Raw genomic sequence first — 15,581 nt, 5'->3', positions numbered from 1 at the left:
TGTGGCTATAATTGTACCAAACAACTTTGTTTCCTCCATGGCCATAGCTGTTTGTACTGATAGTGGACACCCCAGCCAATCCGGGCCAATCAGACTTTCTCTTGGAAATTTTGGAGTAAGACACTGCTATTAGTTGGTGGTGCCAGATTAATAGGTACAGGGCCATTGTATTAACTTATTTATTATGCATAACAAATCACCTAAAAGTTAACAGTTTTAAGTAAGAAACATTGATTATCTCATAGTTTCCGTGGGTCAGAGATCTAGGAATGGCTTAGATATACACCTTTACCTTATTGCCCCTAACAAGGCTGCAATCCAGGTTCTGTACACGTTGATTGACCAGGGCAGTGGACTTAACTGAAGCAATAGCTAAGGTAGGGTCTGTTTCCTTTCTCACTCACAGAGTTGCTGATAGGATTCAGTTCCTCATGTGCTGTGAGACAGGGGGTCTCAGTTCCTTGTTGGTTGTTGGTCAGGGGCTTCCCGAACTTCCTTGCTGGAGGGGGCTCTCCATGGGGAAACTTGCTTCCGTCAGAAAACAAGTGAGTGGAAGAGAGAGAATGCACAGAGCGGAAGCTATACTCTCTTTGTAACCTACTCTTGGAAGTGATAGACCATCACTTATGCCATATTCTATCCACTAGAAGGAAGTGACTAGGTCCATTCCACACTCAACGATAGATGATTACACAAGGCTGTAAATATCAGGAGGCAGATAAGGCAGATCATCTTAGAGGCTGCCTCCCACAGTCTACTCTATCCCAATTATCTTGTCCCTCCTACATGGAAGGTACACTCACCCCTACTCAGAAGTATGGCATGGCAGCACCAGTTCAAAGTCTGGAACCCCATTATCTCAATAAGTTCCAGGTTTGGGTGAGGCACCTTACGAATATTTCCTTAAGTACAGCTCCTTGAGTATAGTTCTTCTCAATCTGTAGACTTTTAAGTCCATACACACAATACACATTTATAGGACAAGCATAGATTAACTGGTCCATTCCTGTTCAAAAAGGCATGGGGGAATGGAAGCCACAAAGGAGTCACTAGTCTATAGCAATTCTGAAATCTGGACAAGCAAATGTTGGAAATCACTTGAGTTTGTCTCCAGATCTGAGAACAATACTCCATGGCTCTTTGGCTCTGCTCTCTGGGTATCTTGGCTGCACCTTGTGAGTCATTATGCTTTTTGTATGGCAAGTTACATGGTATAGCTGAATAGTCTTCCCAGTCCGCTTCCTACCAGTTACATTTTGGGGATCAAACTGCCTCTTTTCATTTTGTACTGACTCTGTCCCTTTCGGTCTAAGATTGTAGAGTTTCTGCTGATGTGATTCTCTTAGAAATATTGTTGGCTTCCTATCAATGTCTTGGAGTTCACTCCATTAGATCAAGTTCATACTCATAAATCCCTTTAGGAAAAGCCTTTCTTCACATTGAGCCTATGCTGAAACAAATGAGGAACAATGTGTGTACGCTTCTGAGAAGACCTCTTGTTTGAGAGACTATTTAATCTCTGTAAAGGGACTTTTGTGTGACTGAATAATACTGATAGGCACCACTTATGTTTTTTCTGAAGTATGAATAGAAAGTTTTATAGTCCTACCCTGAGCTTTCTCTTTTTTTCATTATTTAGAGAATTTTATTAGTTTCTGTAATCAAACCTGTGTAGATAAGAACTTACATATTTAATACAATGTGTTACCCCTCTACAAATGGAAAAAAGTATGTTGAACGTTTCTAGACCAATATGGCTGATAATTTCTGTACATTGCCAACCCAACATGGTACAACTGGGATACTTTTTCCAAAGTTGACAGCACAGCTAATGTTTCCAAAAATTTAAACTATATATATGTAGATTTATTTTTATTTATATAAAAAGGCTAATAGCATTATGTTATGCAGTATTTGCAGCAACAGCTTTTCCAGGTTCTGCAGTCATCTGAACAAAATTATAGAGACATCCAGCACATTCCATTAAAAAAAAAAAGTGAGAAACAAAACTCCAGAAAACAACAAAGTTCTGTTACTATTGTGGAACCTGGCACCGTTTTTTTTTTTTATTAGCTTCTCAATCATCATCTGGAAAAAAAATATTCTAGAGAAAAGTCATTAAAAACACAAGCTTTATCTTTCAACCATGTTCTTCTGGCGGTGCTCTTGATTTAGTCCTTACTTATAAACTTTTTTTTTAATCTTTAATTTTTTTGCCATCTGAAGTAGCTGTGAATTACCAAAAAAAAAAAAAAAACCAAAAAACAAAAACAAACTCATTAATTCCTGGTCTCTTTTTGTTGAACAGCCCTTCTCTCTATATCTCTTTCCTCTCACTTTTGTAAGAAGAAACCAGGTGGCACCTTCAGCATTCTACTTGGAAACCTACTTAATCAGATCACACGCTTTATTGGTAGGAACATTTTCTTCTTTCCATATCACTCAGATAACAGTGTTGCTAAACTTTCTGCCCTTACATAATAAAGATCCCCCTGTTCCAGTTTTCAGTAACATTCCCCTCATTTCTTTTGCTGAGCCCTCACTGGCAGCATCCCCAAAGTGTAGGTTTCTACTACAGAAATGCTCAAGGCAGTTCAGGCTTTCTCTAAATATGCTCCTTAAAACCCTTTTAACCCCCATCCACCTCTTATTTCTAAAGTCTCCCATATCTTTGGGTATTTGTTATGGTACCAAAATCTGTATTACTTACTTATGCATAAACATCCCCCCCACCAGTTTAATGGCTTTTAACAATAAACGTCTATTATCTCAGTTTTCACGGGCCAGGAATCTGGATGTGAATTGTCTAGATGCCTCTGCCTCAAGATCTCTCATAAGGTTTCCATCAGGGTTTTGGCTGAGGCTTCAGTCTCATCTGAAAGCTCACCTGGTAGAATCCATTTCCAGACTCACTGTAACTCACATGATTGTAGACAGGACTTTCTCATTTTCTTACTGGCTGTTGTTCGGAGGCCTCTCTCAGTTTCTTCCTATGTGGGTCTCTTCATGGATCAGATTGTAAGACAGCAGCTGGTGTCAGTCAGAATGAACAAAGAGTCACAGTGTGCAGGACGGAAGCCACATTCTCTTTAACTTAATTTTAGAAGTGACATACTATTATTTTTGTTATATTTCATATTAGAAGTGAATTACAGGATCCAGTCCACACTTAGGTGTAAGGGATTGTGCAAGCTTGTAGATGTGAAGATGTAGAATCATTGAGTGTCATCTTATGCTATAAGCAGGGAGAGAGAAGAAACAAAAACGATACAAATAAGGTAGAGATAAGGACCACATTCTGCCTTGATGCTAATATCTTTCCAGTTCCTAATTACAGCCCTCATGAGGACCAACTGCATTACTTGCTCTTGGCTTCCATAATATACCCCTATAATCTATGCAATAAATTCTCTTTTTTCCCCCATCATTTTATTTTGGCGGGGGTAGGAGTGGGGGAGGTAATTAGGATTGTTTATTTTCAGAGGAGGTAATGAGGATTGAACCCAGGACCTTGTGCACGCTAAGCATGCGCCCTACCACTTGAGCTATACCCTCTCTCTTATGCAATAAATTCTCATTTTTCCCCCTTAAGATAGCTTGAGTGACTTCTGTTACTTGCCACTGAAAAAGCTTTGACTAAGGCAGGACTGTACTTCATCAGCACAGGTCTAGATTTTAATGCATATTAGATTTTCAAACCACACTTGCTGCACTAATTAAACAAATGTTGATCTTTTCTAGAATGTTTCCTATAGGACTCCAGTGTCATTTTAAACATGAACCATCACCAGCAAGAATCTCTCCTATTCGGTATTTGGTGTCAACCATAACTTTAAAGGGATAGGGTTTCAGACGGACTAAGGGGTCAGGCCAGAACTTGGTGGTGTGAGTTGTTTATCATATCTGTTTTGACTCAGTTTTACAATATCTGTGTGAGGCGCAGACTCCCTGCCATAGGCCCTTGCATTCCACACGTAGGCAGTAGTGTTGACGGGCGATGCTAACACTATAATAACTGGGAAAGGAGAATTGAGAGTTGCCCACAATGCATTCCTTGCTCCAAATAGTCTGAGGCAGGGGCCTTTATCATTAGTCTTAGCTTGGTGCAATGTGTTTTAGAGTTTCATTCTTTCAGCTTTTCACCACTAACCCCTCGCAAAGGGCTTGGCTCTGTGGTGATGTGGACTGACTGTGAAGTGTTCAAAATCTCATGTTTTGGCAAAATGTGGAAATTCCTCTGAGGACGACTGTGGCTCATCGTCAGAGATAATCCTTTTAGGAATTCCATGTCTGGCAAACGTGGCCTTCAATTTGTGGACTCTTGTGGTAAATTGGTATTGTTCAGGCTTTCCAATCCTGAGATTTTTATTGTAGTTATCCGCTCTAATGATATATTCTCTGTTACTTTCTCTTCCAGATAAACATATTGGTGCCAATGTTCTGCTGAGGTCTGGTTGTTGAGGCTTTGGATCATCATTAATTTTTTTTTAATATATGAACTATACACCTTTCAAGTGAGATTGGACATTTGCTAATGAGTCAGCTTGTTTACTAATGAAACTACTGGACTGAAAAAAGTAGGCTGCTGATGGCATTTCATATGTTTACTGGGAACCAGGACAGAGTTTGAAAACTTTAAGAGACCATACAGATCGCCCAGTTCACAACCCTCAATTCAGATCCAGGGCTTGAAACCAGGGTTCTTAACGCTTTCCTTTTACCATGCTATTTTAAACTCTCGATTGCCTCTTATTGCTAAACAGCTTTAAACAGCCAAGAGAAATGGAGCTTAACTTTTCAATGAATATTTTATGTCATTATTTCTTTATTTCTAGTATTACTCTACTTTTAGAAAACTTCCAAAGATAGTAAATTCACATTTACCTAGAAGCCAAATGTAGCTAAACATTCCTGAATTTTCTAGACTCTCCAATCTTTGGATCTCTTTGACATTGAATGACAATAATTGGATACCCTGAGTTATGTGGCTGTAGGAAGTCCAATTCTCTCTCTAAGTATTCTGAGAATGCTCGGTTTGCAACAGGAATGATAGAATATCACATAGTTACTCATTTGCTTTATCCCACAACACACACACAACAGTCTCAGAATAATAATACCAGCCCTTTCACCAACAATATGATTTGGATTCTATTTTTAAAGTTCCCTTGGTCTCTTTCTCTATGTGGTTATGTGACCAGCTGGATACACATTTAGGTTCTTTAGTTTCATTTTATTTTAACTTTTTCTGGAATGAATTTTTAAATTTAATTTTTTTACAGCCATGTAGAATATGTACGTGAGTCCAAAGTTAAATTTATGAAACAAAATATACTCAGAGTGGTCCTGAATTTCTCTGTCCACTCCACGATATTTTTTTACTTAATCTTTTCTTTATTCATTATGTCTTTATAGTTAATTATTTAAAAAGTTATGACATCTTTTCATTTCATGTTTGCTATACATACCTTTTATATAAATGATCTTTCACTATGTGGTCTTTTCTTTTTTCATCACTCTTTCTTCTTAGAGCATACATATATATTTGGTTTTTAGACATGTCTTCATTTTATTGTAATTATGAATAAATGCATTTCACATTTTCCTTTCCAATATAGATTTTTTTCTTGTCTAATTATAGTGGCCAGAACTTTCAGTACAATGTTGAATAAAAGTAAGAACGTACATTATTTCCTTGTTCCTAATCTTAAGGAGAATGCACTTAGTTCTTCACTTATATTATGTTAGCTTTAGGTTTTTCATAGATGCCCTTTATCAGGCTGAGGAAATTCCCTTCTATTCCTAGTGTGTTGAGAGTTTTTTTTTTTAATTGAAGTGCTGTCAGTTACAGTGTGTCAATTTCTGGTGTGCAGCACAATGTCCCAGTCACGCATATATGTACATATATTCATTTTCATATTTTTTCCATTAAAGGTTATTACAAGATATTGAACTTAGTTCTCTGTGCTATACAGCAGAAACCTTTTAAAAATCTATTTCTATATATAGTGGCTAACATTTGTAAATCTCAAACTCCCAAATTTATATCTTTCCATCCTCTTTCCCTGGTAACCATAAAATTGTTTACTATGTCTTTGAGTCTGTTTCTGTTTTGTAGATGATTTCACAGTGTCTTTTTTTTTTTAAGATTCCACATATGAGTGATATCATATGATATTTTTCTTTCTTTTTCTGGCTTATTTCACTTAGAATGACGATCTCTAGGCCCAACCACGTTGCTGCAAAAGGCATTATTTTATTCTTTTTATGGCTGAGTAGTATTCTATTGTATAAATATACCACAACTTCTTATCTAGTCATTTGTCGATGGACATTTAGGTTGTTTCCATGTCTTGACTGTTGTATATAATGCTGCTATGAACACTGGAGTGCATGTATCTTTTTGAATTAGAGTTCCCTCCAGGTATATAACCAGAAGCAGGATTGCTAGATCATATGGTAAGTATATTTTTAGTCTTTTGAGGAATCTTCATACTGTTTTCCATAATGGCTGTACCAAACTACATTCCCACCAGCAGTGTAGGAGGGTTCCCTTTTCTCCACATCCTCTCCAGCATTTGTCATTCATGAACTTTTGAACAATGGCCATTCTGACTGGTGTGAGGTACTACCTCATTGTAGTTTTGATTTGCATTTTTCTGATAATTAGTGATATTGAGCATTTTTTCATGAATCTATTGGCCATCTGTATGTCTTCACTGGAGAATTGCTTGTTTAAGTCTTCTGCCCATTTTGGATTGGTTTGTTTGTTTTTTTGCTATTGTATGGGCTGTATAAATACTCTGGAAATTAAGCCTCTGTCAGTCACATCATTTGCAAATATTTTCTCTTATTCTGTAGGTTGCCATTTTGTTTTGCTTATGGTTTCCTTAGCTGTGCAAAAACTTATAAGTTTAATTAGGTCCCATTTTAAAATTTTTGCTTTTATTTCTATTGCCTGTAAGAACATTGGTAAGATTTACATCAGAGAATGTTTGCCTATGTTTTCTTCTAGGAGATTTATTGTATCTTGTCTTACGTTTAAATCTTTAAGCCATTTTGAATTTTTGTGTATGGTGTGAAGGAGTGTTCTAACTTCATTGATTTACATGCTGCTGTCCAGTTTTCCCAACACCACTTGCTGAATTGATAAGTCTTTTCTCTATTGTATATTCTTACCTCCTTTGTTGAAGATTAAATGAATATAGGTCATGGGTTTGTTTCTGGGCTTTCTATTCTGTTCCTTTGATCCATATGTCTGTTTTATGCCAATACCATTCTGTTTTGATTACTGTAGCTCTATATTATTGTCTGAAGTTTGGGAGGGTTATTCCTCCAGCTCATTCTTTTTCTTCAATTTTGCTTTGGCAATTCTGGATCTTTTGTGATTCCGTATGAGTTTTAGGATTATTTGTGCTAGTTCTGTGAAACATGTCATGGGTAATTTGATAGGGATTACATTAAATCTGTAGATTGCCTTGGGCAGAATGGCCATTTTTAACGATACTGATTCTTCCAATCCAAGAGCATGGGATATGTTTCCATTTCTTTAAGTCATCTTTAATTTCCTTAGTGAATGTTTTGTAGTTCTCCATGTATACATCTTTAACCTTCTTGGTTAGATTTATTCCAAAGTATTTTATTGTTTTGGATGTGATTTTAAAAGGGATTGTTTGTTTTCCTTTTTTGAAAATTTGAAAACCTTTTTTTTCTTACAGTTGTGCTGGTTTCACTATGCTTATTCTGAAACTCTGTTATTAGGCATATAAACTTTTAATGTTATTATATTCTCTTGATAAATTGATCTCTTTATCATTATGAAATGATTTTCTTTATCCCTGGTAACATTCATTGCTCTGAAATCAACTTTGCCTAATGTTGATATAGCCATTTTGGTTTTCTTTTTATCAGTATTAGCATGGGATATTGTTTTTGCTCCTTTCCTTTTACGTTTAACATTGTGATGTCTTTATATGTAAGATGGATTTCTCGTAGGTAGTAAATATTTGGGTCTTTTTTTTTTATTCAGAGTGATAATATCTGCCTTTACACTGGGGTGTTTATACCATTTACAACTATTGTGATAATTAAGGTGATTGACCCCATCTTGCTATTTATTTTTCATTTATCCTGTCTGGTTTTTGTTCTCTTTTTCTGCTGTCTTTTAGACTGATTTTTTTTATAATTCTATTTAATCTTTTTTGTTGGTTTCTTATCAACACTTCTTTGTTCTCTTTTCTTTCTTTTTATTTTGAAGATTGATTTACAGTTTATAGTATACATTTTTAAAAATTGAAATATAGCCAGTTTACAATATTGTGTCAATTTCTGGTGTTATGAACATCTTTAAATAATAACTTTACCTTCAAGTGATTTTATATATGTTAAGTATGCTATAAGAAACTTACATAGATATCCATTCCTTTAGAGTCAGTCATTGGAGTTCCTTTGGTGGTTTTGTTTCCTTGATCATTCATGATCCTTATGGTCTTGGGGGTAATGTGAATCTATCTTTCCTTCTCTCCTTAAGGTATCTTTTCTTATTTCTGTGCTTCATCCAGATGCAGTAATCCCTCACCTGGAATCCTTAGCTCTTGTTAACATATTTTCACATGTGGATAGTTGTTCAAATTCATATTTTATTTTGGGGGGGAGAGCCAGAACTTCCTATGCCACCATTTTGCTGATGTCATTCCCAAAGTCACGCACCTATTCTTTTGAAAGATATTTTTACTGAGTATAGAATTCTAGGTTGAAAGATTTCTTCTCTCAGTTAGATTGCTTTATGTTCATCTGACTTGCATTATTTCTGATGAGACTCTCTTCCTCTGTGTATAACGTGCCATTTTTCTTTGGCCACTATAAGATTGTATCTTTATCACTCGATTTAAGTAATTGATCATGATGTCCCTTGCTATAGTTTTCTTAATATTTCATGTACTTGATGTTCTTTGAAGTTCTCTGACCTATGAATTTCAGTTTTTATCATATGTGGACAATCTTTTGGCCATTATTTTCTTTTTAAAAGTTTATTCCTTTTTTGTTACTGTGGGACTTGAATTACACATATACTAGGTCACTTAAAATTGTCCTAGAGCTCACCAATGATGTACTTATTTATTTATTTTAAAATCTTTTTTTTCTCTATATATGCTACTTTGGATAGTTTCTATTGCTTTGTCTTCCAGATCACTAATCTTTTCTTCTTCAAAGTCTAATCTACTTTTCTTCTATGTCTCTACTTAACATGTTCCATAGTTCCTCTAGTTTCTCAAACATGGAGAATTCAGTTATAATTTATGTTGTGCTGGCAAATGTTTAGCAATTGGCTCTTTGGGAAAAAGAAAAAACAAAAACAACCCACAGCCTTGATTTGTGACATATGGACTTTTCTGTGCTTTAATTACCAAACTATGGCTGATTTAAAGCTACCAACATGTCATCACTGAATGCAGAGTTGGGAAGAGATGCATAATAGGAGCATATTACTTCATAGTATCTTCACCATATAAATACAGTAACCTTAACCTCAGAAGCATGGATCATACTAAAATGTAGCAGAATAACTAGCAAGTGATGAGTTTTAGTATTTGTTACCTTTTACTTTGACTATAAATTATTTAATTGTAAATCTATGTAACTTAATTTTAAATGATGGTCATGTTTAACAACTGGCTTGTAAAATTCCCAATAATTGAGAATAATTGAAAACTTGGCTCTCTGGAGCCAGTATGATCTGACTTCAGTACACCACTGGATAGTAATTCTTTCATCTTTATCTGTTAGTTCTGTCTGTGTCATTGCTGGGTCAGTTTGCTTGATTTTTTCCTCTCACCATGGGTAGTACTTTCTTCTTTCTGTTGATGACTAGTAATTTTGATTGGACAACAGGCATTGTAAATTTTACCTTGTTGGGTGCTGGGTATTTTTGTACTGTTATAAATATTATTGCTTCTTTTCAATGATACCATTTAATTTCTTGGAAACAGTTTCATCCTTTACAGCCGTGATTTAAAATTTTTGTTTTGTTTTGTTTTGTTTTCGGTAGGCAGAGCAGCATTTAGCATAGGGTTAGTTTTTCCCTGATACTGTGACAAAACTCTTTTGAGTACTCTACCCAATGCCCTGTGTTAAATTCTGCACTCTAACTGGGATTTCCTTTAATCCTTTTAGGTCTCTTTCCCTGCTTGGGTAATTATCTTACATACATGGATTGATCAGTATTCAGATGAAAAGTCAAGAGGGACCCTTTGCAGATCTCTCTCTGTCTCTCTGTGTCTCTCTCCTTCTTTCCCTCTCTCCTGATGATATTCTGCCCTGAGAACTCCCTGTGACCTAGATGCTGTCTTTGGGCAGTACACTGGGACAATGGTAGGGCTCATTTGGTTTGTTCCCTCTTTTTCATAAATCAATGCCCTTTATTGTTAGATGTCTAATGTCTTGATAACCATTGTTTCATGTATTTTGTCCTTTTTTTTTAACCTGTTCATATGAGATTGTAAATTTGGCCTCTTTTACTCCATCTAGACTGGCACTGAAGTTTCTGAACATTTTTAGTTTAAAAATTTCATTCTCTTCATTTTCTATTTATCTTAATGCATTATGTGTTTTATTTATCTATTTGGTCCTTCAAATTTAGTTGTAATTACTGAGATGATATATTCTTTTATTTATATTCTTTTCTGAGTCCTATTTTCTCTTTTCTAATGATTCTAATTATGATGTATGTGTTCTTTCAACAAATCCATCATTTTCTTTGTTTTTTTTTAACAATTTTTATTGAGTTATAATCATTTAAAAATGTGTCAAATTCCAGTGTAGAGCACAATTTTTCAGTTATACATGAACATATATATATATTCATTGTCACATTTTTTCTCTGTGAGCTATTATAAGATCTTGTATATATTTCCCTGTGCTATACATTATAATCTTGTTTATCTATTCTATATTTTGAAATCCCAATCTGTCCCTTCCCACCCCTTGCCCCTTTGGCAACTGTAAGTTTGTATTCTATGTCTATGAGTCTGTTTCTGATTTGTATTTATATTTTTAGATTCCACATATCAGCTGTCTCATATGGTATATTTTTTTCTTTTTCTGGCTTACTTCGCTTAGAATGACATTCTCCAGGAACATCCGCGTTGCTGCAAATGGCATTATGTTGTCGGTTTTTATGGCTGAATAGTATTCCATTGTATAAATATACCACCTCTTCTTTATCCACTCATCTGTTGATGGACATTAAGGCTGTCTCCAAGTCTTGGCTATTGTAAATAGTGCTGCTATGAACATTGGGGTGCAGGTGTCATCCTGAAGTAGATTTCCTTCTGGGTACAAGCCCAGGAGTGGGATTCCTGGGTCATATGGTAAGTCTATTCCTAGTCTTTTGAGGAATCTCCACACTGTTTTCCATAGTGGCTGCACCAAACTGCATTCCCACCAGCAGTGTAGGAGGGTTCCCCTTTCTCCACAGCCTCTCCAGCATTTGTCAATTGTGGATTTTTGAATGATGGTCTGACTGATGTGAGGTGATATCTCATTGTAGTTTTGATTTGCATTTCTCTGATCCCAGCATTTTCTTAATTGATTTTTAGCTTATTTTGAAATACTAGGTTACCATTTTTATGTTTTGCACACATGACCTTTTGGAGTGCTTTTGTTGTCTAAGAGGATGTTATTCTGCTCTTTATTTTTTGTTTTTAATTTTAACTTCTAATGAGTTTTGATCACATCCTTGTTTGTGCCTCATTCTAAGTGAAATGAATTTTTCTGTTTTCAGGATGGTAGGATGGGCCAAAATAGCTTTTCAGATTTCATTACTCAAGAGCTTCCTCTTCTGTTGTTTTCACAAAGTGGTTGGTAAATAGACTCAGACTTTCTGAGATTGTCTTCCCCTGCCTCCTTTTGCCTTTTGATCCTATTTCTCTGTTATGCCCTGCTTGAAAAGATCTTACTGTTGGGATTTATCCTGGATGGGTATTTTAGTTTGTTAATTTCAAGATTTCATATAGCTAGACTGATCCAGCTTCTTCATACTTTGGTGTGTGCTCCCTGTACTCACCCTGAACTTCGAACCTCTCCCAGTTCAGCTACTTATGTTAAATTGGCCCATTGCCCCTTCCAGTGAGTATCTGTTGGGGATTTTGGAGTTCCTGTGTTCTCAGGCACATCAGCCCTGTGCTATTTTCCTATGCTTTCTCTGTGTAGAGGCTGATGCCATGTGAGCTTTGTAGTTGTTGTTGGTTCTCTCTCTCTCTTATTTTTTTATTTTGTGGTTTATGGTAATTCCTGTAATCTAGTTTTGTGGTAGGTTTATCCATGGGCACGTTTTAAGCTATGTGCAGTAGGCAGAATAATGTCCCTCCTTCTCCCAAGATATCTCCATCTTAATCCCTGGAACCTGTGAATCTGTTACCTTCATGGTAAAAGGTGCTTTGCAGATGTGATGAAGTTAAGGGTCCTAAGATAGGGAGGTTATACTTTATTATCTGGGTGGGCCCAGTGTAGTCAAAAAGGTACTTATAAGTGAAAGAGGGAGGTCAAAGAGCCAGAGAAGGAAATGTTGATGGAAGCAGACTTAGAGCTATATGATGGAAGATAGACTTGGCTGCTGGCTTTGGAGATGGAGGAAGCAGATTTTCCTGGTAGAAAGGAAAGGTAGGCTTGAGTCTTTGAAACTTGCCTAATCCAAGTTTTTCTTCTAAACTAGCATATTATCTTCATGTGGCTACTACAAAAAATTGTTACAAACTTGGTTTAGAACAACAGAAATTTATTCTCTTATATTTATTTAGGCTAGATATCTGAAATCTAGATGTTGGGAGGATTCTGCCCCTTCTGAAGCTCTATTTAAGAATCCGTCCTTGCCTCTTCCAGTTTCTGATGGCTCCAGTTATTCCTTGGTTTGTGGCTGCGTAACTCCAGTCTCTGCCTCTGTGTTCACCTGGCCTTCTCTTTGTCTGTGTCTTCTTCTCTTCTGTCTTCCATAAGGACACCTGTCATTGGATTTAGGGCCCACCTGGATAATCTAGGATGATCTCTGTTCAAAATCATTAACTTAATCATACCTGCAAAGACCCTTTTCCCAAATAAATTTACATTCACAAGTTTAGAATGTAGATGTTATATGTGTGTATACATATGTACACACATATATATGTATATATATAATTTTATGTATTTACTTACTTATTTTTAAAATAGACTTTATTTTTTAGACTAGTTTTGGGTTCACAGCAAAACTGAGCAAATACAGATATTTCACATGTACCCCCTGCCCCTACATACACATAGCCTCCCCCATTACCAACATCTCCCACCAGAATGGCATCTTTGTTACAATTGATAAACCTATCTTGACACATCTTTATTACCCAAAATCCATGTTTACACTTAAGTTCATTCTTGGTGTTATACATTATGTGGATTTGGACTAATTTTTCATGATGTAGCCACTACTACAGTGACACAGAATAGTTTCATTGCCCTAAAATCCTTCGTGCTCCACCTATTCATCCCTCTCTCCTCTTAACTCTGAGCAACCACTGATCTTTTTATGGTCTTCATAGCTTTCCTTATCTGGAATGTCGTAAGGTTAGAGTCCTATTATAGTACATAGCATTTCATTGATTGGCTTCTTTCACTTGGTAATATGCGTTCATATTTCTTCCATGTATTTTCATGACTTGATAACTTATTTCTTTTTTAGCACTAAATAACCTCTCATTGTGTGGGTGTACCATAGTTTACTTATCCAGTTACCTACCAAAGGACGTCTTGGTTGCTTCCATCTTTTGGCAGTTAGGAATAAAGTGCTATAAATATCTGTGTACAGGTTTTTATGTGGACATGAATTTTCAGTTCCTTTGGGTAAAATATTAAGGAGTGTGATTGCTAGATTGTATGGTAAGAGTATGTTTAGTTTTATAAGAAACCACCAAACAACCAAACTGTCTTCCAAAGTGACTGTACCATTTACCTTCTTACCAGTGATGCATGAGAGTTCTTGGTGCTCCACATCCTTCTCACCATTTAGTGCAACCTTGTTCTAATAATTTATTAGTTTCAGGGGGGTTTTAAAATTGTTTTATTTTTATTTTTTATATGTTTTTTGAAGTATAGTCAGTTTATAATGTGTCAATTTCTGGTCTACAGCACAATTCTTCGGCCATATAGGAACATACATATATTCTTTTTCATCATAAGTTACTATAAGATATTGAATATAGTTCCCTGTGGCATAAAATACAAACTTGTTGTTTATCTATATTATATATATATCAGTTAGTTTCGGCAAATCTCGAACTCCCAATTTTTCCCTTCCCACCCTCCCCCACCCCAGTAACCATAAGTTTGTTTTCTATGTCTGTGAGTCTGTTTCTGTTTTGTAAAAAAGTTCTTTTGTCTTTTTTTTTAAATTCCACATATAACAGGAGTTTTTTTTTTTTTTTTTGGTTGGTTCTCTTGGAGTTTTTACATAGACATTTATGTCATCTGTGAACAAAGATAGTTTTCTTTCTTCCTTCGTAATATATATTCCTTTCATTGTTTTTCTTTCTTTTTTTTTTAATTGCATTGGCCAGGGCTCCAGAATGATGTTGAAAAGCACTGGGGAGAGAGGACTTCCTTGCTTTGCTCCTGAACTCAGTGGGAAAGCTTCAAGTTTCTTACCATTACGTATGATGTTGGCTGGAAGTTTTTGTAGATATTCTTCATCAAGTTGAGGAAGTTCCCTTCTATTCCTAGGTTAGTGATTTATGTTTTGGTGGGGGCACAAAAACTGACTACAACTGTCTAAAATAGTTTTCTGGAAGAAGGAAATCCCTTTTGTCAGACAGTAATTCTTCTACTCTCTAAGAACATCAGTTATTTAAAGTCTAGTTCCTTCTGGACAAATCTGAAATACTTTCTGTGGTTAGTGCTAAAGATGTTGAATGGGGCCCTTATTTGTATAATTGCTTTTATAAGCTACTTGTATAACACATGTGTTTTGATTAATTAACAAAGTCGTTTATCTCACTTGAGATCAGTGTAAGAAAACCGGTATAAACTAGCTAGTCCTCAAGACACTTCTCAAGCAGTCCTCAATACTGTTCCTCTTGGACTGGGGGAAAAGATTTGAAATCTGGAGGTCTTCAAATAAAATATTATAGCTCTCCACCTTCTGTACAGCTGTGTGCTCCAGAAAAATAATTTGGAGTCACATTAAAAGTTAAAAGATCTGGCATTAGGCTGAAACTCTCTAATTTCTGCCATCTGGGCTCAGAGTGGGAAAATACATCACCTAGAGTTTCCCTTAGATGATTGCAGTCATGGTGCTTCAAGAGGAAGAAAATGTTCACAAAAACAACCAAAATCTTTCTGAGTTTTTGGTGTTTTCCTTTATTTTCATTGCTGTCTAGTATTTTGGTTACTGAATTCGAATCCCATCCTATACATAGTTAACTTTTTTGTAACAGTTCATTACTAACATAACTTAAAAGAACCTGGACGAACTCTTTAGAAAATGAACTTCTCTTGGAAATTATGCTTGTTTTTTGCTCAGTATAATAGATTATTAAGGGAGCTCATTGAAAGTA

The sequence above is a fragment of the Vicugna pacos genome, chromosome 21 (assembly GCF_048564905.1).
Source record: "Vicugna pacos chromosome 21, VicPac4, whole genome shotgun sequence".
Taxonomy (NCBI): domain Eukaryota; kingdom Metazoa; phylum Chordata; class Mammalia; order Artiodactyla; family Camelidae; genus Vicugna; species Vicugna pacos.
This window is presented reverse-complemented; position numbering follows the sequence as displayed.